The following is a 24,748-nucleotide window of genomic DNA, read 5'->3' on the forward strand; positions in this document are numbered from 1 at the left end:
CCACTGGTGTCCTCTCCAGAAGTGTGTGCGCAACTGGTGTCCTCTCCAGAAGTGTGTGCACCACTGGTGTCCTCTTCAGAAGTGTGTGCAACACTGGTATCCTCTCCAGAAGTGTGTGCACCACTGGTGTCCTCTCCAGAAGTGTGTGCAACACTGGTACCCTCTCCAGAAGTGTGTGCACCACTGGTGTTCTCTCCAGAAGTGTGTGCTGCACTGGTGTCCTCTCCAGAAGTGTGTGCACCACTGGTGTCCTCTCCAGAAGTGTGTGCAACACTGGTATCCTCTTGAGAAATGTGTGCAACACTGGTATCCTCTTGAGAAGTGTGTGCACCACTGGTGTCCTCTACAGAATTGTGTACACCACTGGTGTCTTCTCCAGAAGTGTGTGCACCACTGGTGTCCTCTCCAGAAGTGTGTGCAACACTGGTATCCTCTCCAGAAGTGTGTGCAACACTGGTGTCCTCTCCAGAAGTGTTTGCACCACTGGGGTCCTCTCCAAAAATGAGTGCAACATTGGTATCCTCTCCAGAAGTGTGTGCACCACTGGTGTCCTCTCCAGAAGTGTTTGTATCACTGATGTCCTCTCCAAAAGTGTGTGCACCACGGGTGTCCTCTCTAGAAGTGTGTGCAACAGTGGTTTCCTCTCCAGAAGTGTTTGCAACACTAGTATCCTGTCCAGAAGTGTGTGCAACACTGGTATACCCTCCAGATGTGTGTGCACCACTGGTATCCTCTCCAGAAGTGTGTGCACCACTGCCATCCTCTACAGAAGTGTGTGCACCACTGGTGTCCTCTCCAAATGTCTGTGCAACACTGGTATCCTCTCCAGAAGTGTGTGAACCACTGGTGTCTTCTCCAGAAGTGTGTGCAACACTGGTGTCCTCTCCAGAAGTGTGTGGACCACTGGTTTCCTCTCCAGATATGTGTGCACCACTGGTGTCCTCTCCAGAAGTGTGTGCGCAACTGGTGTCCTCTCCAGAAGTGTGTGCAACACTGGTATCCTCTCCAGAAGTGTGTGCAACACTGGTGTCCTCTCCAGAAGTGTTTGCACCACTGGGGTCCTCTCCAAAAATGAGTGCAACATTGGTATCCTCTCCAGAAGTGTGTGCACCACTGGTGTCCTCTCCAGAAGTGTTTGTATCACTGATGTCCTCTCCAAAAGTGTGTGCACCACGGGTGTCCTCTCTAGAAGTGTGTGCAACAGTGGTGTCCTCTCCAAATGTCTGTGCAACACTGGTATCCTCTCCAGAAGTGTGTGAACCACTGGTGTCTTCTCCAGAAGTGTGTGCAACACTGGTGTCCTCTCCAGAAGTGTGTGGACCACTGGTTTCCTCTCCAGATATGTGTGCACCACTGGTGTCCTCTCCAGAAGTGTGTGCGCAACTGGTGTCCTCTCCAGAAGTGTGTGCACCACTGGTGTCCTCTTCAGAAGTGTGTGCAACACTGGTATCCTCTCCAGAAGTGTGTGCACCACTGGTGTCCTCTCCAGAAGTGTGTGCAACACTGGTACCCTCTCCAGAAGTGTGTGCACCACTGGTGTTCTCTCCAGAAGTGTGTGCTGCACTGGTGTCCTCTCCAGAAGTATGTGCACCACTGGTGTCCTCTCCAGAAGTGTGTGCAACACTGGTATCCTCTTGAGAAATGTGTGCAACACTGGTATCCTCTTGAGAAGTGTGTGCACCACTGGTGTCCTCTACAGAATTGTGTACACCACTGGTGTCTTCTCCAGAAGTGTGTGCACCACTGGTGTCCTCTCCAGAAGTGTGTGCAACACTGGTATCCTCTCCAGAAGTGTGTGCAACACTGGTGTCCTCTCCAGAAGTGTTTGCACCACTGGGGTCCTCTCCAAAAATGAGTGCAACATTGGTATCCTCTCCAGAAGTGTGTGCACCACTGGTGTCCTCTCCAGAAGTGTTTGTATCACTGATGTCCTCTCCAAAAGTGTGTGCACCACGGGTGTCCTCTCCAGAAGTGTGTGCAACACTGGTGTCCTCTTGAGAAGTGTGTGCACCACTGGTATCCTCTCCAGAAGTGTATACACCACTGGTGTCCTCTTCAGAAGTGTGTTCACCATTGGTGTCCTCTCCAGAAGTGAGTGCACCACTGGTTTCCTCTCCAGAAGTGATGGCAACACTGGTATCCTGTCCATAAGTGTGTGCAACACTGGTATACCCTCCAGATATGTGTGAACCACTGGTATACTCTCCATCCTCTCCAGAAGTGTGTGCACCACTGGTATCCTCTCCAGATGTCTGTGCAACACTGGTATCCTCTACAGAAGTGTGTGAACCACTGGTGTCCTCTCCAGAAGTGTGTCCACCACTGGTGTCCTCTCCAGAAGTGTGTGCAACACTTGTATCCTCTCCAGATGTGTGTGCAACACTGGTATCCTCTCCAGAAGTGTGTGGACCACTGGTTTCCTCTCCAGAAGTGTGTGCACCACTGGTGTCCTCTCCAGAAGTGTGTGTGTGCAACTGGTGTCCTCTCCAGAAGTGTGCACGCCACTGGTGTCCTCTCCAGAAGTGTGTGCAACACTGGTATCCTCTCCAGAAGTGTGTGCAACACTGGTATCCTCTCCAGAAGTGTGTGCACTACTGGTTTCCTCTCCAGAAGTGTGTGCACCACTGGTATCCTCTCCAGAAGTGTGTGCAACACAGGTATCCTCTCCAGAAGTGTGTGCACCACTGGTGTTCTCTCCAGAAGTGTGTGCAACACTGGTGTCCTGTCCTCTACAGAAGTGTTTGTATCACTTATGTCCTCTCCAGAAGTGTGTGCACCACTGGTGTCCTCTCCAGAAGTGTGTGCAACACTGGTATCCTCTTGAGAAGTGTGTGCAACACTAGTATCCTCTTGGGAAGTGTGTGCACCACTGGTGTCTTCTACAGAAGTGTGTGCACCACTGGTGTCTTCTACAGAAGTGTGTGCACCACTGGTGTCCTCTCCAGAGTGTGTGCAACACTGGTATCCTCTCCAGAAGTGTGTCCAACACTGGTATCCTTTCCAGAAGTGTGTGCACCACTGGTGTCCTCTCCAAAAGTGAGTGCAACATGGGTATCCTCTCCAAAAGTGAGTGCAACATTGGTATCTTCTTGAGAAGTGTGTGCAACACTGGTGTCCTCTCCAGAAGTGTGTGCACCACTGGTGTCCTCTCCATCACTGATGTCCTCTCCAGAAGTGTGTGCACCACTGGTATCCTGTCCAGAAGTGTGTGCAATACTGGTATCCTCTTGAGAAGTGTGTGCACCACTGGGGTCCTCTCCAGAAGTGTGTGCACCACTGGTGTCCTCTCCAGAAGTGTGTGCACCACTGGTGTCCTGTCCAGAAGTGTGTGCAATACTGGTATCCTCTTGAGAAGTGTGTGCACCACTGGTGTCCTCTCCAGAAGTGTGTGCACCACTGGTGTCCTCTCCAGAAGTGTGTGCACCACTGGTGTCCTCTCCAGAAGTGTGTGCACCACTGGTGTCCTCTCCAGAAGTGTGTGCACCACTGGTGTCCTCTCCAGAAGTGTGTACAACACTGGTGTCCTCTCCAGAAGTGTGTGCACCACTGGTATCCACCATACCGAGCAGGATTGAGTCTGTCATCAGAAATAAATGTTCACATATGAAGATTTGAATCTCAGTAATGAAAGGAACTGATTTTTGTTGCATTGAGTTTCTACTGTTTTGGTCGTTTTTTTTCTTTCTTTTTACAATGTTGTGGGGATATGATATGTTTTTCATCTCATTGTTTTTATTTAACACTTCTTGTTCATATATATATATATATATATATATATATATATATATATATATATATATATATATATATATATATATATATATCAGCAATTAAGTACTACATTGTAAATTATCTGCAGAAAAAAGAAATGCTTTTAAATCATGCAACTGTCATTTTGCTAGCAAAGTTTAGGAAATTAAGAGAAGTTCCTGGATAAACCCTGTGACAAGTCTGGTGAGATCCACGTTACTGGTTTCATTTGCTATTGCCAATTATAGACAGAGGTAAAATAGCCTGTGAACTGACATAACCAATCACTATGAAGAGTGTTTAAATTTTAGTATACTTAAGTATGATGAATCATGGAAACCATCCATCTATTCTGGGAATGGAACAAGCACAATTTTCAGATGCAGCTAAAACAGTCAAAAATCAAGGTATATTGCAATGTTATTTTTTTCCTAGTTTGGGCTAATTTTATCAAGTTGCAGGAAGACAATGTTCCCAGCCAGGGAACCTCTCTGCCCACGTTTGGTTGAGAAGCTTCTGCTGCCTACAGGTAACATTGCAAGTGATTGTGTAGCCCCACCCACTGCTCTAATGCAACCAATCTCACAAGAGCAAGGCTTGTCAGTCATTCCAGATTAATCTTACAAACGCATGATCAAGTCTGTAGTACAAGGACTTTTGTGGTGTGTCCACAGCTCTCTGTGTTTAATGTACATTTAACTACTATAACTGGTAATTAAAAACAAAATCCTCCTTCTCCTCAATGAAAGTAAATGCAGATTGTTTCTTACCAACTATAGACACAATAGCAGTATCTGCATCATCAAGTGCAACTATCAGTTTTAAGAGACTTTTCAATTAACTTCTATTCTCAAATATAATTTGTTCTTTTGGCATCCTTTGGTAAAAGCATAGATAGGTAGCAACAATGTAGCTAGCTGATTATATGCAGTTACACAGATATGCCTCTTGTCATTGGCTCACTAATATACAGGTAGCTGCCAGTATTGCACTGCTGCTATGTAGCTGACTTTTCAACAAGGATAGAAAGAGAACAAAGCAAATTCGATGACATCAGTAAATTGGAATGTCCTTTTAAAATGGCACAGACTAATGGAATCATGAAAGTTTAATTTTGATTTTCATGGCCCTTTAATACTTTTAATTTTGTAATTTGACTCTATGGACATTTTTATTGATTCCTGGCACCATGTGATACTGTAATATACAATCTCAGCTGGTTGGATGAAGCACACATGGCATTCACCAGGGGCCATGCCTACTCCCAGCTGTTACTAGGTGCCAGTCCTTCCCAAGAACAAATATATATCTAGTATCTTCTATATTTACCCCCTATTACATGGAAAGAATAATTGTTGTGTAAGTTTACTCCAGCTAAATGTCTGTGTCAGTGTTATGATAATAATCCCGGCTGGTCATTCTCCAAGATCTCAGTCTACCATTCCAACATTATTCGCATATCAGAGCAGACGAAGACAGATCCACCAGCGCTATTATCATACACAACCATAACGTTTATTACTTGTAACAGCATTACACAAAGAAAACAGTTACAGAGTAATTAAGCTGGGAAAAAATATTGAAAAGCTTCTAACATCCTCCTCTGCTGTTACTGAGCAATATAAAAATGTAACACTGTGTACAGGGGGAATGTTGCACTATTGATACAGTGAATAGTGTTTTATTATAACAAACAATTACTGCATATTGTTTCTGGCACCCGCTGACTTCGTTGAGACCTATTTTTAGGCTCAGTCTTGTTCATATAATAACATTAGGGGCTTTAGTATGAGTGGTGCCTGCAAGTGATAAGGGGTATATATTGCGGCTCTTTGTGTGCGTCGGAAGTATCGCTTATTACAAGCTGAAAGTGCAATCGAATTTAACGTCTGTCAGGTTAGTGCGACTTCAGATCTCTGGTTCAAGTGACTGTAAAGTTTGAAGAATAAGTGCTGGAATCTAAAAATATTCTTAAAAACAGAGGCACTTTCATTCATTAAACTTTACATTGAAGCTTCTTTTTTAAAATACTTACCTTTTCTTTATGGAAAGCAGACTGGCGATCTTCCGCCCGCTTCTCCTGCTGTAGTTAGCACAGCAATGACAAATCCGGCCTCCTCCAGTTGTTGCACTGCCTCACAAGCTGGACGCCAAAGGGGGCACGCAACAACTGGAGGAAGCCGAATTTTATATCAATCTGCTAACTACAGCAGGAGATGCAGGCAGAGGATCGCAACTTTTAGATACCGTGCACTTATTCATTAAACTTTACATTCACTTTAACCGTTAGGCGAGACAAAAAAGTTGCACAAAAAAAATATTATTATTTTTTTTAAATTACAGTTACCTGCAAAGGGCTTTAACATAGATATATATACATACACATGTCTAAATATGTATATGCATTTATATATATATATATGTAGAAAAAGCGGTGAATGTCTGCGCTCAGGGTTTTGTGCTGAATAGTAAAAGTGGTATCTAGCTGTAAATGGACCACAATTAGTGTTACTCTTATGAAGGTATATACAGTTAGTTATGCAACATCTATGATATATCTGTAATAATACAACATAATAGACACAGTCCCAATTCAAAGGCTTTTTTCAGATACAATCTTAGTCCAGCACCAAGTCTATTGTAAATCAATGGGTTGCATACAATCCAGTCAGTATGAGGACTATTGTTGTATCGGTTCCCCAGTGCCTGCGTAATCTCTGCAGCTTCTTCTGATAAAGAGAGAGTCCTCTTGAGAAAGTGGATCCTCCCAGTGGATTTCTGAAACAATAGAGCGTAGAGAAGCGCACAAGATAGGCACCCCTAGTGAAGCCTGTTTTAACTAGTGTATTAGAGCAAAACAAAGAAAATAGAACCACTCACGTGATTTAACCTCAGTCAATATGAGGTATAGAAAAGACACCGGTATAGGTTGGTACAATCGATCTCTCCTTCTGTTCAGTTGTCCCCTGTATTCCCTCCAGTACTGTAGTTTCTTTAAAAGTGTAAACCAGGTACACTCACAGTGTGGGGATATTAGGGTTATATAACAAGAAGTATATGCCTTAAACCGAACAGTTAAGTTTAGGATTAACAAGTTTATTTGTACAGATGAATAACCACAATCAAATACATATATTGTTTAAAAAGCCACTACAATGGCTGTGAAGTGAATGCAGCACGAGCGGATGGGATCAGTATCAATATTTGTATACCTCAGAATCCCTCCGTTATTAAGCTGCTTATCAGTTACAAAAAGACTAGGCCCACTCTACACTAGGTAACACTTAGGTAGCGATCACACAGTTCTGTGTGATACCATGTACCCAGTGTTCCTGTCTCACAAGAGTGTCGGGCCGTACGTGTGGCGGGGGGCGGAGCACTGGGTACATGGTATCACACAGAACTGTGTGATCGCTACCTAAGTGTTACCTAGTGTAGAGTGGGCCTAGTCTTTTTGTAACTGATAAGCAGCTTAATAACGGAGGGATTCTGAGGTATACAAATATTGATACTGATCCCATCCGCTCGTGCTGCATTCACTTCACAGCCATTGTAGTGGCTTTTTAAACAATATATGTATTTGATTGTGGTTATTCATCTGTACAAATAAACTTGTTAATCCTAAACTTAACTGTTCGGTTTAAGGCATATACTTCTTGTTATATAACCCTAATATCCCCACACTGTGAGTGTACCTGGTTTACACTTTTAAAGAAACTACAGTACTGGAGGGAATACAGGGGACAACTGAGCAGAAGGAGAGATCGATTGTACCAACCTATACCGGTGTCTTTTCTATACCTCATATTGACTGAGGTTAAATCACGTGAGTGGTTCTATTTTCTTTGTTTTACTCTAATACACTAGTTAAAACAGGCTTCACTAGGGGTGCCTATCTTGTGCGCTTCTCTATGCTCTATTGTTTCATATATATATATATATATATGTATTTACATATGTATTTATGTATTTATATGTGTATATGTGAGTGTACAGATGTATTTATGTGTTTATATGTGTATATATGAGTGTACAGATGTATTTATGTGTTTATATGTGTATATATGAGTGTACAAATGCATGTATGTGTTTATATGTGTATATATGAGTGTACATATGTATTTATGTGTTTATATGTGTATATATGAGTGTACAGATGTATGTATGTGTTTATATGTGTATATATGAGTGTACAGATGTATGTATGTGTTTATATGTGTATATATGAGTGCACAGATGTATGTATGTGTTTATATGTGTATATATGAGTGTACAGATGAATGTATGTGTTTATATGTGTATATATGAGTGCACAGATGTATGTATGTGTTTATATGTATATATATGAGTGTACAGATGTATGTATGTGTTTATATGTGTATATATGAGTGTACAGATGTATTTATGTGTTTATATGTGTATATATGAGTGTACAGATGTATGTATGTGTTTATATGTGTATATATGAGTGTACAGATGTATGTATGTGTTTATATGTGTATATATGAGTGTACAGATGTATGTATGTGTTTATATGTGTATATTTGAGTGTACAGATGTATGTATGTGTTTCACTGTATATTTACTGTACATATTTAACATTCCAATGTTCTTCACTTACAGGATAATGTACTTTTTATTGTAAATATTTCTCTATATATGTGTATTTAGCTATACCTGTGTACATTAGGAAAAAGCAGAACTAATTGTGTGTCATATATTGTGTGACCCTAGGAAAAAGCAGAACTAGATGTGTGCCATATACTGTGTGACCTTAGTAAAAAGCAGAACTAAATGTGTGTCATATATTGTGTGACCCTAGGAAAAACAGAACTAAATGTGTATCATATACTGTGTGATCCTAGTAAAAAGCAGAACTAAATGTGTATCATATACTGTGTGACCCTAGTAAAAACAGAACTAAATGTGTGTCATATATTGTGTGACCCTAGGAAAAAGCAGAACTAAATGTGTGCCATATATTGTGTGACCAAAGGAAAAAGCAGAACTAAATGTGTATCATATACTGTGTGACCCTAGTAAAAAGTAGAACTAAATGTGTGCCATATACTGTGTGACCCTAGTAAAAAGCAGAACTAAATGTGTATCATATACTGTGTGACCCTAGTAAAAAGCAGAACTAAATGTGTGCCATATACTGTGTGACCCTAGTAAAAAGCAGAACTAAATGTGTATCATATACTGTGTGACCCTAGTAAAAAGCAGAACTAAATGTGTGCCATATACTGTGTGACCCTAGTAAAAAGCAGATCTAAATGTGTGTTATATACTGTGTGACCCTAGTAAAAAAACAGAACTAAATGTGTGTCATATACTGTGTGACCCTAGGAAAAAGCAGAACTAAATGTGTATCATATACTGTGTGACCCTAGTAAAAAGCAGAACTAAATGTGTGTCATATACTGTGTGAACCTAGGAAAAAGCAGAACTAAATGTGTGCCATATATTGTGTGACCAAAGGAAAAAGCAGAACTAAATGTTTATCATATACTGTGTGACCCTAGTAATAAGCAGAACTAAATGTGTATCATATACTGTGTGACCCTAGTAAAAACCAGAACTAAATGTGTGTCATATACTGTGTGACCCTAGTAAAAAGCAGAACTAAATGTGTGTGTCATATACTGTGTGACCCTAGTAAAGACAGAACTAAATGTGTGTCATATACTGTGTGACCCTAGTAAAAAGCAGAACTAAATGTGTGTCATATACTGTGTGACCCTAGTAAAAAGCAGAACTAAATGTGTATCATATAATGTGTGACCCTAGTAATAAGCAGAACTAAAAGTGTATCATATACTGTGTGACCCTAGTAAAAAGCAGAACTAAATGTGTATCATATAATGTGTGACCCTAGTAAAAAGCAGAACTAAATGTGTATCATATACTGTGTGACCCTAGTAAAAAGCAGAACTAAATGTGTGCCATATACTGTGTGACCCTAGTAAAAAGCAGAACTAAATGTGTGTTATATACTGTGTGACCCTAGTAAAAAAACAGAACTAAAAGTGTGTAATATACTGTGTGACCCTAGGAAAAAGCAGAACTAAATGTGTATCATATACTGTGTGACCCTAGTAAAAAGCAGAACTAAATGTGTGTCATATACTGTGTGACCCTAGGAAAAAGCAGAACTAAATGTGTGCCATATATTGTGTGACCAAAGGAAAAAGCAGAACTAAATGTGTATCATATACTGTGTGACCCTAGTAATAAGCAGAACTAAATGTGTATCATATACTGTGTGACCCTAGTAAAAAGCAGAAGTAAATGTGTATCATATACTGTGTGACCCTAGTAAAAACCAGAACTAAATGTGTGTCATATACTGTGTGACCCTAGTAAAAAGCAGAACTAAATGTGTGTGTCATATACTGTGTGACCCTAGTAAAAACAGAACTAAATGTGTGTCATATACTGTGTGACCCTAGTAAAAACAGAACTAAATGTGTGTCATATACTGTGTGACCCTAGTAAAAAGCAGAACTAAAAGTGTGTCATATACTGTGTGACCCTAGTAAAAAGCAGAACTAAATGTGTATCATATATTGTGTGACCCTAGTAATAAGCAGAACTAAAAGTGTATCATATACTGTGTGACCCTAGTAAAAAGCAGAACTAAATGTGTGCCATATACTGTGTGACCCTAGTAAAAAGCAGAACTAAATGTGTATCATAAACTGTGTGACCCTAGTAAAAAGCAGAACTAAATGTGTGTCATATACTGTGTGACCCTAGTAAAAAGCAGAACTAAAAGTGTATCATATACTGTGTGACCCTAGTAAAAAGCAGAACTAAATGTGTGCCATATACTGTGTGACCCTAGTAAAAAGCAGAACTAAATGTGTATCATATACTGTGTGACCCTAGTAAAAAGCAGAACTAAATGTGTGCCATATACTGTGTGACCCTAGTAAAAAGCAGAACTAAATGTGTATCATATACTGTGTGACCCTAGTAAAAAGCAGAACTAAATGTGTGCCATATACTGTGTGACCCTAGTAAAAAGCAGAACTAAATGTGTGTTATATACTGTGTGACCCTAGTAAAAAAACAGAACTAAATGTGTGTCATATACTGTGTGACCCTAGGAAAAAGCAGAACTAAATGTGTATAATATACTGTTTGACCCTAGTAAAAAGCAGAACTAAATGTGTATAATATACTGTTTGACCCTAGTAAAAAGCAGAACTAAATGTGTGTCATATACTGTGTGACCCTAGGAAAAAGCAGAACTAAATGTGTGCCATATATTGTGTGACCAAAGGAAAAAGCAGAACTAAATGTGTATCATATACTGTGTGACCCTAGTAATAAGCAGAACTAAATGTGTATCATATACTGTGTGACCCTAGTAAAAAGCAGAAGTAAATGTGTATCATATACTGTGTGACCCTAGTAAAAACCAGAACTAAATGTGTGTCATATACTGTGTGACCCTAGTAAAAAGCAGAACTAAATGTGTGTCATATACTGTGTGACCCTAGTAAAAAGCAGAACTAAATGTGTGTCATATACTGTGTGACCCTAGTAAAAAGCAGAACTAAATGAGTATCATATAATGTGTGACCCTAGTAATAAGCAGGACTAAATGTGTATCATATACTGTGTGACCCTAGTAAAAAGCAGAACTAAATGTGTGTGTCATATACTGTGTGACCCTAGTAAAAACAGAACTAAATGTGTGTCATATACTGTGTGACCCTAGTAAAAACAGAACTAAATGTGTGTCATATACTGTGTGACCCTAGTAAAAAGCAGAACTAAATGTGTGTCATATACTGTGTGACCCTAGTAAAAAGCAGAACTAAATGTGTATCATATAATGTGTGACCCTAGTAATAAGCAGAACTAAAAATGTATCATATACTGTGTGACCCTAGTAAAAAGCAGAACTAAATGTGTGCCATATACTGTGTGACCCTAGTAAAAAGCAGAACTAAATGTGTATCATATACTGTTTGACCCTAGTAAAAAGCAGAACTAAATGTGTGCCATATACTGTGTGACCCTAGTAAAAAGCAGAACTAAATGTGTGTTATATACTGTGTGACCCTAGTAAAAAAAACAGAACTAAATGTGTGTCATATACTGTGTGACCCTAGGAAAAAGCAGAACTAACTGTGTATAATATACTGTTTGACCCTAGTAAAAAGCAGAACTAAATGTGTATAATATACTGTTTGACCCTAGTAAAAAGCAGAACTAAATGTGTGTCATATACTGTGTGACCCTAGGAAAAAGCAGAACTAAATGTGTGCCATATATTGTGTGACCAAAGGAAAAAGCAGAACTAAATGTATATCATATACTGTGTGACCCTAGTAATAAGCAGAACTAAATGTGTATCATATACTGTGTGACCCTAGTAAAAAGCAGAAGTAAATGTGTATCATATACTGTGTGACCCTAGTAAAAACCAGAACTAAATGTGTGTCATATACTGTGTGACCCTAGTAAAAAGCAGAACTAAATGTGTGTGTCATATACTGTGTGACCCTAGTAAAAACAGAACTAAATGTGTGTCATATACTGTGTGACCCTAGTAAAAAGCAGAACTAAATGTGTGTCATATACTGTGTGACCCTAGTAAAAAGCAGAACTAAATGAGTATCATACAATGTTTGACCCTAGTAATAAGCAGAACTAAATGTGTATCATATACTGTGTGACCCTAGTAAAAAGCAGAACTAAATGTGTATCATATACTGTGTGACCCTAGTAAAAAGCAGAACTAAATGTGTGTCATATACTGTGTGACCCTAGTAAAAAGCAGAACTAAATGTGTGTCATATACTGTGTGACCCTAGTAATAAGCAGAACTAAATGTGTATCATATACTGTGTGACCCTAGTAAAAAGCAGAACTAAATGTGTATCATATACTGTGTGACCCTAGTAAAAAGCAGAACTAAATGTGTGTCATATACTGTGTGACCCTAGGAAAAAGCAGAACTAAATGTGTATCATATACTGTGTGACCCTAGTAAAAAGCAGAACTAAACGTGTGTGTCATATACTGTGTGACCCTAGTAAAAAGCAGAACTAAATGTGTGTGTCATATACTGTGTGACCCTAGTAAAAACAGAACTAAATGTGTGTCATATATTGTGTGACCCTAGGAAATAGCAGAACTAAATGTGCGTCATATACTGTGTGACCGTAGTAAAAAGCAGAACTAAATGTGTATCATATACTGTGTGACCCTAGTAAAAAGCAGAACTAAATGTGTGTGTCATATGCTGTGTGACCCTAGTAAAAACAGAACTAAATGTGTGTCATATACTGTGTGACCCTAGTAAAAACAGAACTAAATGTGTGTCATATACTGTGTGACCCTAGTAAAAAGCAGAACTAAATGTGTGTCATATACTGTGTGACCCTAGTAAAAAGCAGAACTAAATGTGTATCATATAATGTGTGACCCTAGTAATAAGCAGAACTAAAAGTGTATCATATACTGTGTGACCCTAGTAAAAAGCAGAACTAAATGTGTGCCATATACTGTGTGACCCTAGTAAAAAGCAGAACTAAATGTGTATCATATACTGTGTGACCCTAGTAAAAAGCAGAACTAAATGTGTGCCATATACTGTGTGACCCTAGTAAAAAGCAGAACTAAATGTGTGTTATATACTGTGTGACCCTAGTAAAAAAAACAGAACTAAATGTGTGTCATATACTGTGTGACCCTAGGAAAAAGCAGAACTAAATGTGTATAATATACTGTTTGACCCTAGTAAAAAGCAGAACTAAATGTGTATAATATACTGTTTGACCCTAGTAAAAAGCAGAACTAAATGTGTGTCATATACTGTGTGACCGTAGGAAAAAGCAGAACTAAATGTGTGCCATATATTGTGTGACCAAAGGAAAAAGCAGAACTAAATGTGTATCATATACTGTGTGACCCTAGTAATAAGCAGAACTAAATGTGTATCATATACTGTGTGACCCTAGTAAAAAGCAGAAGTAAATGTATATCATATACTGTGTGACCCTAGTAAAAAACAGAACTAAATGTGTGTCATATACTGTGTGACCCTAGTAAAAAGCAGAACTAAATGTGTGTGTCATATACTGTGTGACCCTAGTAAAAACAGAACTAAATGTGTGTCATATACTGTGTGACCCTAGTAAAAAGCAGAACTAAATGTGTGTCATATACAGTGTGACCCTAGTAAAAAGCAGAACTAAATGAGTGTCATACAATGTGTGACCCTAGTAATAAGCAGAACTAAATGTGTATCATATACTGTGTGACCCTAGTAAAAAGCAGAACTAAATGTGTATCATATACTGTGTGACCCTAGTAAAAAGCAGAACTAAATGTGTGTCATATACTGTGTGACCCTAGTAAAAAGCAGAACTAAATGTGTGTCATATACTGTGTGACCCTAGTAATAAGCAGAACTAAATGTGTATCATATACTGTGTGACCCTAGTAAAAAGCAGAACTAAATGTGTATCATATACTGTGTGACCCTAGTAAAAAGCAGAACTAAATGTGTGTCATATACTGTGTGACCCTAGGAAAAAGCAGAACTAAATGTGTGTCATATATTGTTTGACCCTAGGAAATAGCAGAACTAAATGTGCGTCATATACTGTGTGACCGTAGTAAAAAGCAGAACTAAATGTGTGTCATATACTATGTGACCCTAGTAAAAAACAGAACTAAATGTGTGTCATATACTGTGTGACCCTAGTAAAAAGCAGAACTAAATGTGCGTCATATACTGTGTGACCCTAGGAAAAAGCAGAACTAAATGTGTATCATATAATGTGTGACCCTAGTAATAAGCAGAACTAAAAGTGTATCATATACCGTGTGACCCTAGTAAAAAGCAGAACTAAATGTGTGCCATATACTGTGTGACCCTAGTAAAAAGCAGAACTAAATGTGTATCATATACTGTGTGACCCTAGTAAAAAGCAGAACTAAATGTGTGCCATATACTGTGTGACCCTAGTAAAAAGCAGAACTAAATGTGTGTTATATACTGTGTGACCCTAGTAAAAAAACAGAACTAAATGTGTGTCATATACCGTGTGACCCTAGGAAAAAGCAGAACTAAATGTGTATAATATACTGTTTGACCCTAGTAAAAAGCAGAACTAAATGTGTGTCATATACTGTGTGACCAAAGGAAAAAGCAGAACTAAATGTGTATCATATACTGTGTGACCCTAGTAAAAAGCAGAACTAAATGTGTATCATATACTGTTTGACCCTAGTAAAAAGCAGAACTAAATGTGTGCCATATATTGTGTGACCAAAGGAAAAAGCAGAACGAAATGTGTATCATATACTGTGTGACCCTAGTAAAAAGCAGAACTAAATGTGTATCATATACTGTGTGACCCTAGTAATAAGCAGAACTAAATGTGTATCATATACTGTGTGACCCTAGTAAAAAGCAGAACTAAATGTGTATCATATACTGTGTGACCCTAGTAATAAGCAGAACTAAATGTGTATCATATACTGTGTGACCCTAGTAAAAAGCAGAAGTAAATGTGTATCATATACTGTGTGACCCTAGTAAAAACGAGAACTAAATGTGTGTCATATACTGTGTGACCCTTGTAAAAAGCAGAACTAAATGTGTGTGTCATATACTGTGTGACCCTAGTAAAAAAAGAACTAAATGTGTGTCATATACTGTGTGACCCTAGTAAAAAGCAGAACTAAATGTGTGTCATATACTGTGTGACCCTAGTAAAAAGCAGAACTAAATGAGTATCATTTAATGTGTGACCCTAGTAATAAGCAGAACTAAATGTGTATCATATACTGTGTGACCCTAGTAAAAAGCAGAACTAAATGTGTATCATATACTGTGTGACCCTAGTAAAAAGCAGAACTAAATGTGTGTCATATACTGTGTGACCCTAGTAAAAAGCAGAACTAAATGTGTGTCATATACTGTGTGACTCTAGTAATAAGCAGAACTAAATGTGTATCATATACTGTGTGACCCTAGTAAAAAGCAGAACTAAATGTGTATCATATACTGTGTGACCCTAGTAAAAAGCAGAACTAAATGTGTGTCATATACTGTGTGACCCTAGGAAAAAGCAGAACTAAATGTGTGTCATATATTGTGTGACCCTAGGAAATAGCAGAACTAAATGTTCGTCATATACTGTGTGACCGTAGTAAAAAGCAGAACTAAATGTGCGTCATATACTTTGTGACCCTAGTAAAAAACAGAACTAAATGTGTGTCATATACTGTGTGACCCTAGTAAAAAGCAGAACTAAATGTGCGTCATATAGTATGTGACCCTAGTAAAAAACAAAACTAAATGTGTGTCATATACTGTGTGACCCTAGTAAAAAGCAGAACTAAATGCGTATTATATATTGTGTGAACCTAGGAAAAAGCAGAATTAAATGTGTATCATATACTGTGTGACCCTAGGAAAAACAGAACTAAATGTGTGTCATATAATGTGTGACCCTAGGAAAAACAGAACTAAATGTGTGTCATATACTGTGTGAACCTAGTAAAAAGCAAAACTAAAAGTGTGTCATATACTGTGTGACCGTAGTAAAAAGCAGAGCTAAATGTGTGTGTCATATACTGTGTGACCGTAGTAAAAAGCAGAACTAAATGTGTGTCATATACTGTGTGAGCCTAGTAAAAAGCAGAACTAAATGTGCGTCAAATACTGTGTGACCCTAGAAAAAACAGAACTAAATGTGCGTCATATACTGTGTGACCCTAGAAAAAACAGAACTAAATGTGTGTTTTATACTATGTGACCCTAGAAAAAAAGCAGAACTAAATGTGTGTCATATACTGTGTGACCCTAGTAAAAAGCAGAACTAAATGTGTGCCATATACTGTGTGACCCTAGTAAAAAGCAGAACTAAATGTGTATCATGTACTGTGACCCTAGTAAAAAGCAGAACTAAATGTGTGCCATATACTGTGTGACCCTAGTAAAAAGCAGAACTAAATGTGTATCATATACTGTGTGACCCTAGTAAAAAGCAGAACTAAATGTGTGCCATATACTGTGTGACCCTAGTAAAAAGCAGAACTAAATGTGTGTTTTATACTGTGTGACCCTAGTAAAAAAACAGAACTAAATGTGTGTCATATACTGTGTGATCCTAGGAAAAAGCAGAACTAAATGTGTATCATATACTGTGTGACCCTAGTAAAAAGCAGAACTAAATGTGTGTCATATACTGTGTGACCCTAGGAAAAAGCAGAACTAAATGTTTGTCATATATTGTGTGACCAAAGGAAAAAGCAGAACTAAATGTGTATCATATACTGTGTGACCCTAGTAAAAAGCAGAACTAAATGTGTATCATATACTGTGTGACCGTAGTAAAAAGCAGAACTAAATGTGTGTCATATGCTGTGTGAGCCTAGTAAAAAGCAGAACTAAATGTGTGTGTCATATACTGTGTGACCCTAGTAAAAACAGAACTAAATGTGTGTCATACTGTGTGACCCTAGTAAAAAGCAGAACTAAATGTGTGTCATATACTGTGTGACCCTAGTAAAAAGCAGAACTAAATGTGTGTCATATACTGTGTGACCCTAGTAAAAAGCAGAACTAAATGTGTATCATATAATGTGTGAACCTAGTAATAAGCAGAACTAAATGTGTATCATATACTTTGTGACCCTAGTAAAAAGCAGAACTAAATGTGTATCATATACTGTGTGACCCTAGTAAAAAGCAGAACTAAATGTGTGTGTCATATACTGTGTGACCCTAGTAAAAAGCAGAACTAAATGTGTATCATATACTGTGTGACCCTAGTAAAAAGCAGAACTAAATGTGTGTCATATACTGTGTGACCCTAGTAAAAAGCAGAACTAAATGTGTGTCATATACTGTGTGACCCTAGTTATAAGCAGAACTAAATGTGTATCAAATACTGTGTGACCCTAGTAAAAAGCAGAAATAAATGTGTATCATATACTGTGTGACCCTAGTAAAAAGCAGAACTAAATGTGTGTCATATACTGTGTGACCATAGGAAAAAGCAGAACTAAATGTGTGTCATATATTGTGTGACCCTAGGAAATAGCAGAACTAAATGTGCGTCATATACTGTGTGACCCTAGTAAAAAGCAGAACTAAATGTGCGTCATATACTATGTGACCCTAGTAAAAAAACAGAACTAAATGTGTGTCATATTCTGTGTGACCCTAGTAAAAAGCAGAACTAAATGTGCGTCATATACTATGTGACCCTAGTAAAAAACAGAACTAAATGTGTGTCATATACTGTGTGACCCTAGTAAAAAGCAGAATTAAATGCGTATTATATATTGTGTGAACCTAGGAAAAAGCAGAACTAAATGTGTGTCATATACTGTGTGACCCTAGGAAAAACAGAACTAAATGTGTGTCATATACTGTGTGAACCTAGTAAAAGGCAAAACTAAAAGTGTGTCATATACTGTGTGACCGTAGTAAAAAGCAGAACTAAATGTGTGTCATATACTGTGTGACCGTAGTAAAAAGCAGAACTAAATGTGCGTCATATACTGTGTGACCCTAGAAAAAACAGAACTAAATGTGCGTCATATACTGTGTAACCCTAGAAAAAACAGAACTAAATGTGTGTTTTATACTATGGAACCCTAGAAAAAAGCAGAACTAAATGTGTGTCATATACTGTGTGACCCTAGGAAAAAGCAGAACTAAATGTGTATCATATACTGTGTGACCCTATTAAAAAGCAAAACTAAATGTGTATCATATACTGTGTGACCCTATTAAAAAGCAAAACTAAATGTGTATCATAAACTGTGTGAACCTAGTAAAAAGCAGAACTAAAAGTGCGTCATATATTGTGTGACCCTAGGAAATAGCAGAACTAAATGTGCGTCATATATTGTGTGACTCTAGGAAATAGCAGAACTAAATGTGTGTCATATTCTGTGTGAGCCTAGAAAAAACAGAACTAAATGTGTGTTTTATACTATGTGACCCTAGAAAAAAGCAGAACTAAATGTGTGTCATATACTGTGTGACCCTAGGAAAAAGCAGAACTAAATGTGTATCATATACTGTGTGACCCTATCAAAAAGCAAAACTAAATGTGTATCATATACTGTGTGACCCTATTAAAAAGCAAAACTAAATGTGTATCATATACTGTGTGACCCTAGGAAATAGCAGAACTAAATGTGCGTCATATATTGTGTGACCCTAGGAAATAGCAGAACTAAATGTGTGTCATATATTGTGTGACCCTAGGCAATAGCAGAAGTAAATGTGTGTCATATACTGTGTGACCCTAGTAAAAAGCAGAACTAAATGTGTGTCATATATTGTGTGACCCTTGAAAAAACAGAACTAAATGTGTGTTTTATACTAAATTTGTATCATATACTGTGTGACCCTAGTAAAAAGCAGAACTAAATGTACGTCATATATTGTGTGACCCTAGGAAATAGCAGAACTAAATGTGTGTAATATACTGTGTGACCCTAGTAAAAAGCAGAACTAAATGTGTATCATATAATGTGTGACCCTAGTAAAAATCAGAATTAAATGTGTGTATAATATACTGTGTGACCCTAGGAAAAAGCAGAACTAAATGTGTATCATATAATGTGCGACCCTAGTAAAAAGCAGAACTAAATGTGTGTCATATATTGTGTGACCCTAGGAAATAGCAGAACTAAATGTGTGTCATATACTGTGTGACCCTAGTAAAAAGCAGAACTAAATGTGTGTCATATACTGTGTGACCCTAGGAAAAAGCAGAACTAAAAGTGTGTCATATAATCTGCGACCCTAGTAAAAAGCAGAACTAAATGTGTGTCATATACTGTGTGACCCTAGGAAAAAGCAGAACTAAATGTGTGTCATATAATGTGCGACCCTAGTAAAAAGCAGAACTAAATGTGCGTCATATACTGTGTGACCCTAGTAAAAAGCGGAACTAAATGTGTGTGTCATATACTGTGTGACCCTAGTAAAAAGCAGAACTAAATGTGTATCATATACTGTGTGACCCTAGTAAAAAGCAGAACTAAATGTGTGTCATATACTGTGTGACCATAGGAAAAAGCAGAACTAAAAGTGTGTCATATACTGTGTGACCCTAGGAAAAAGCAGAACTAAATGTGTGTGTCATATACTGTGTGACCCTAGGAAAAAGCAGAACTAAATGTGTGTGTCATATACTGTGTGACCCTAGGAAAAAGCAGAACTAAATGTGTGTGTCATATACTGTGTGACCCTAGTAAAAAGGAGAACTAAATGTGTGTGTCATATACTGTGTGACCCTAGTAAAAAACAGAACTAAATGTGTGTGTCATATACTGTGTGACCCTAGGAAAAAGCAGAACTAAATGTGTGTGTCATATACTGTGTGACCCTAGTAAAAAGCAGAACTAAATGTGTGTGTCATATACTGTGTGACCCTAGTAAAAAGCAGAACTAAATGTGTGTATAATATACTGTGTGACCCTAGGAAAAAGCAGAACTAAATGTGTATCATATACTGTGTGACCCTAGTAAAAAGCAGAACTAAATGTGTGTCATATACTGTGTGACCCTAGTAAAAAGCAGGACTAAATTTTTGTCGTATACTGTGTGACCCTATGAAAAAGCAGAACTAAATGTGTGTGTCATATACTGTGTGACCCTAGGAAAAAGCAGAACTAAATGTGTATCATATACTGTGTGACCCTAGTAAAAAGCAGAACTAAATGTGTGTCATATATTGTGTGACCCTAGTAAAAAGCAGAACTAAATGTGTGTCATATACTGTGTGACCCTAGTAAAAAGCAGAACTAAATGTGTGTCATATACTGTGTGACCCTAGTAAAAAGCAGAACTAAATGTGTGTCATATACTGTGTGACCCTAGGAAAAAGCAGAACTAAATGTGTATCATATAATGTGTGACCCTAGTAAAAAGCAGAACTAAATGTTTTTCATATACTGTGTGACCCTAGTAAAAAGCAGAACTAAATGTGAATCATATACTATGTGACCCTAGTAAAAAGCAGAACTAAATGTGTGTCATATACTGTGTGACCCTAGTAAAAAGCAGAATTAAATGCGTATTATATATTGTGTGAATCTAGGAAAAAGCAGAACTAAATGTGTGTCATATACTGTGTGACCCTAGGAAAAACAGAACTAAATGTGTGTCATATACTGTGTGAACCTAGTAAAAGGCAAAACTAAAAGTGTGTCATATACTGTGTGACCGTAGTAAAAAGCAGAACTAAATGTGTGTCATATGCTGTGTGAGCCTAGTAAAAAGCAGAACTAAATGTGCGTCATATACTGTGTGACCCTAGAAAAAACAGAACTAAATGTGCGTCATATACTGTGTAACCCTAGAAAAAACAGAACTAAATGTGCGTCATATACTGTGTAACCCTAGAAAAAACAGAACTAAATGTGTGTCATATACTGTGTGACCCTAGGAAAAAGCAGAACTAAATGTGTATCATATACTGTGTGACCCTATTAAAAAGCAAAACTAAATGTGTATCATATACTGTGTGACCCTAGTAAAAAGCAAAACTAAATGTGTATCATAAACTGTGTGAACCTAGTAAAAAGCAGAACTAAAAGTGCGTCATATATTGTGTGACCCTAGGAAATAGCAGAACTAAATGTGCGTCATATATTGTGTGACTCTAGGAAATAGCAGAACTAAATGTGCGTCATATTCTGTGTGAGCCTAGAAAAAACAGAACTAAATGTGTGTTTTATACTATGTGACCCTAGAAAAAAGCAGAACTAAATGTGTGTCATATACTGTGTGACCCTAGGAAAAAGCAGAACTAAATGTGTATCATATACTGTGTGACCCTATTAAAAAGCAAAACTAAATGTGTATCATATACTGTGTGACCCTATCAAAAAGCAAAACTAAATGTGTATAATATACTGTGTGACCCTAGTAAAAAGCAGAACTAAATGTGCGTCATATATTGTGTGACCCTAGGAAATAGCAGAACTAAATGTGCGTCATATATTGTGTGACCCTAGGAAATAGCAGAACTAAATGTGTGTCATATACTGTGTGACCCTAGTAAAAAGCAGAACTAAATGTGCGTCATATATTGTGTGACCCTTGAAAAAACAGAACTAAATGTGTGTTTTATACTAAATTTGTATCATATACTGTGTGACCCTAGTAAAAAGCAGAACTAAATGTACGTCATATATTGTGTGACCCTAGGAAATAGCAGAACTAAATGTGTGTCATATACTGTGTGACCCTAGTAAAAAGCAGAACTAAATGTGTATCATATAATGTGCGACCCAAGTAAAAAGCAGAACTAAATGTGTATCATATAATGTGCGACCCAAGTAAAAAGCAGAACTAAATGTGTATCATATAAAGTGCAACCCTAGTAAAAAGCAGAACTAAATGTGTGTCATATATTGTGTGACCCTAGGAAATAGCAGAACTAAATGTGTGTCATATACTGTGTGACCCTAGTAAAAAGCAGAACTAAATGTGTGTCATATACTGTGTGACCCTAGGAAAAAGCAGAACTAAAAGTGTGTCATATAATCTGCGACCCTAGTAAAAAGCAGAACTAAATGTGTGTCATATACTGTGTGACCCTAGGAAAAAGCAGAACTAAATGTGTGTCATATAATGTGCGACCCTAGTAAAAAGCAGAACTAAATGTGCGTCATATAATGTGTGACCCTAGTAAAAAGCGGAACTAAATGTGTATCAAATACTGTGTGACCCTAGTAAAAAGCAGAAATAAATGTGTATCATATACTGTGTGACCCTAGTAAAAAGCAGAACTAAATGTGTGTCATATACTGTGTGACCATAGGAAAAAGCAGAACTAAATGTGTGTCATATATTGTGTGACCCTAGGAAATAGCAGAACTAAATGTGCGTCATATACTGTGTGACCCTAGTAAAAAGCAGAACTAAATGTGCGTCATATACTATGTGACCCTAGTAAAAAAACAGAACTAAATGTGTGTCATATACTGTGTGACCCTAGTAAAAAGCAGAACTAAATGTGCGTCATATACTATGTGACCCTAGTAAAAAACAGAACTAAATGTGTGTCATATACTGTGTGACCCTAGTAAAAAGCAGAATTAAATGCGTATTATATATTGTGTGAACCTAGGAAAAAGCAGAACTAAATGTGTGTCATATACTGTGTGACCCTAGGAAAAACAGAACTAAATGTGTGTCATATACTGTGTGAACCTAGTAAAAGGCAAAACTAAAAGTGTGTCATATACTGTGTGACCGTAGTAAAAAGCAGAACTAAATGTGTGTCATATGCTGTGTGAGCCTAGTAAAAAGCAGAACTAAATGTGCGTCATATACTGTGTGACCCTAGAAAAAACAGAACTAAATGTGCGTCATATACTGTGTAACCCTAGAAAAAACAGAACTAAATGTGTGTTTTATACTGTGTGACCCTAGGAAAAAGCAGAACTAAATGTGTATCATATACTGTGTGACCCTAGGAAAAAGCAGAACTAAATGTGTATCATATACTGTGTGACCCTATTAAAAAGCAAAACTAAATGTGTATCATATACTGTGTGACCCTATTAAAAAGCAAAACTAAATGTGTATCATAAACTGTGTGAACCTAGTAAAAAGCAGAACTAAAAGTGCGTCATTTATTGTGTGACCCTAGGAAATAGCAGAACTAAATGTGCGTCATATATTGTGTGACTCTAGGAAATAGCAGAACTAAATGTGTGTCATATACTGTGTGAGCCTAGAAAAAACAGAACTAAATGTGTGTTTTATACTATGTGACCCTAGAAAAAAGCAGAACTAAATGTGTGTCATATACTGTGTGACCCTAGGAAAAAGCAGAACTAAATGTGTATCATATACTGTGTGACCCTAGTAAAAAGCAGAACTAAATGTGTATCATATACTGTGTGACCCTATCAAAAAGCAAAACTAAATGTGTATAATATACTGTGTGACCCTAGTAAAAAGCAGAACTAAATGTACGTCATATATTGTGTGACCCTAGGAAATAGCAGAACTAAATGTGTGTCATATATTGTGTGACCCTAGGCAATAGCAGAAGTAAATGTGTGTCATATACTGTGTGACCCTAGTAAAAAGCAGAACTAAATGTGCGTCATATATTGTGTGACCCTTGAAAAAACAGAACTAAATGTGTGTTTTATACTAAATTTGTATCATATACTGTGTGACCCTAGTAAAAAGCAGAACTAAATGTACGTCATATATTGTGTGACCCTAGGAAATAGCAGAACTAAATGTGTGTAATATACTGTGTGACCCTAGTAAAAAGCAGAACTAAATGTGTATCATATAATGTGTGACCCTAGTAAAAATCAGAATTAAATGTGTATCATATAATGTGCGACCCAAGTAAAAAGCAGAACTAAATGTGTATCATATAAAGTGCAACCCTAGTAAAAAGCAGAACTAAATGTGTGTCATATATTGTGTGACCCTAGGAAATAGCAGAACTAAATGTGTGTCATATACTGTGTGACCCTAGTAAAAAGCAGAACTAAATGTGTGTCATATACTGTGTGACCCTAGGAAAAAGCAGAACTAAAAGTGTGTCATATAATCTGCGACCCTAGTAAAAAGCAGAACTAAATGTGTGTCATATACTGTGTGACCCTAGGAAAAAGCAGAACTAAATGTGTGTCATATAATGTGCGACCCTAGTAAAAAGCAGAACTAAATGTGCGTCATATAATGTGTGACCCTAGTAAAAAGCGGAACTAAATGTGTGTGTCATATACTGTGTGACCCTAGTAAAAAGCAGAACTAAATGTGTATCATATACTGTGTGACCCTAGTAAAAAGCAGAACTAAATGTGTGTCATATACTGTGTGACCATAGGAAAAAGCAGAACTAAAAGTGTGTCATATATTGTGTGACCCTAGGAAAAAGCAGAACTAAATGTGTGTGTCATATACTGTGTGACCCTAGGAAAAAGCAGAACTAAATGTGTGTGTCATATACTGTGT

This window comes from Bombina bombina, chromosome 5 (assembly GCF_027579735.1).
Source record: "Bombina bombina isolate aBomBom1 chromosome 5, aBomBom1.pri, whole genome shotgun sequence".
NCBI classification, from domain to species: Eukaryota; Metazoa; Chordata; class Amphibia; order Anura; family Bombinatoridae; genus Bombina; species Bombina bombina.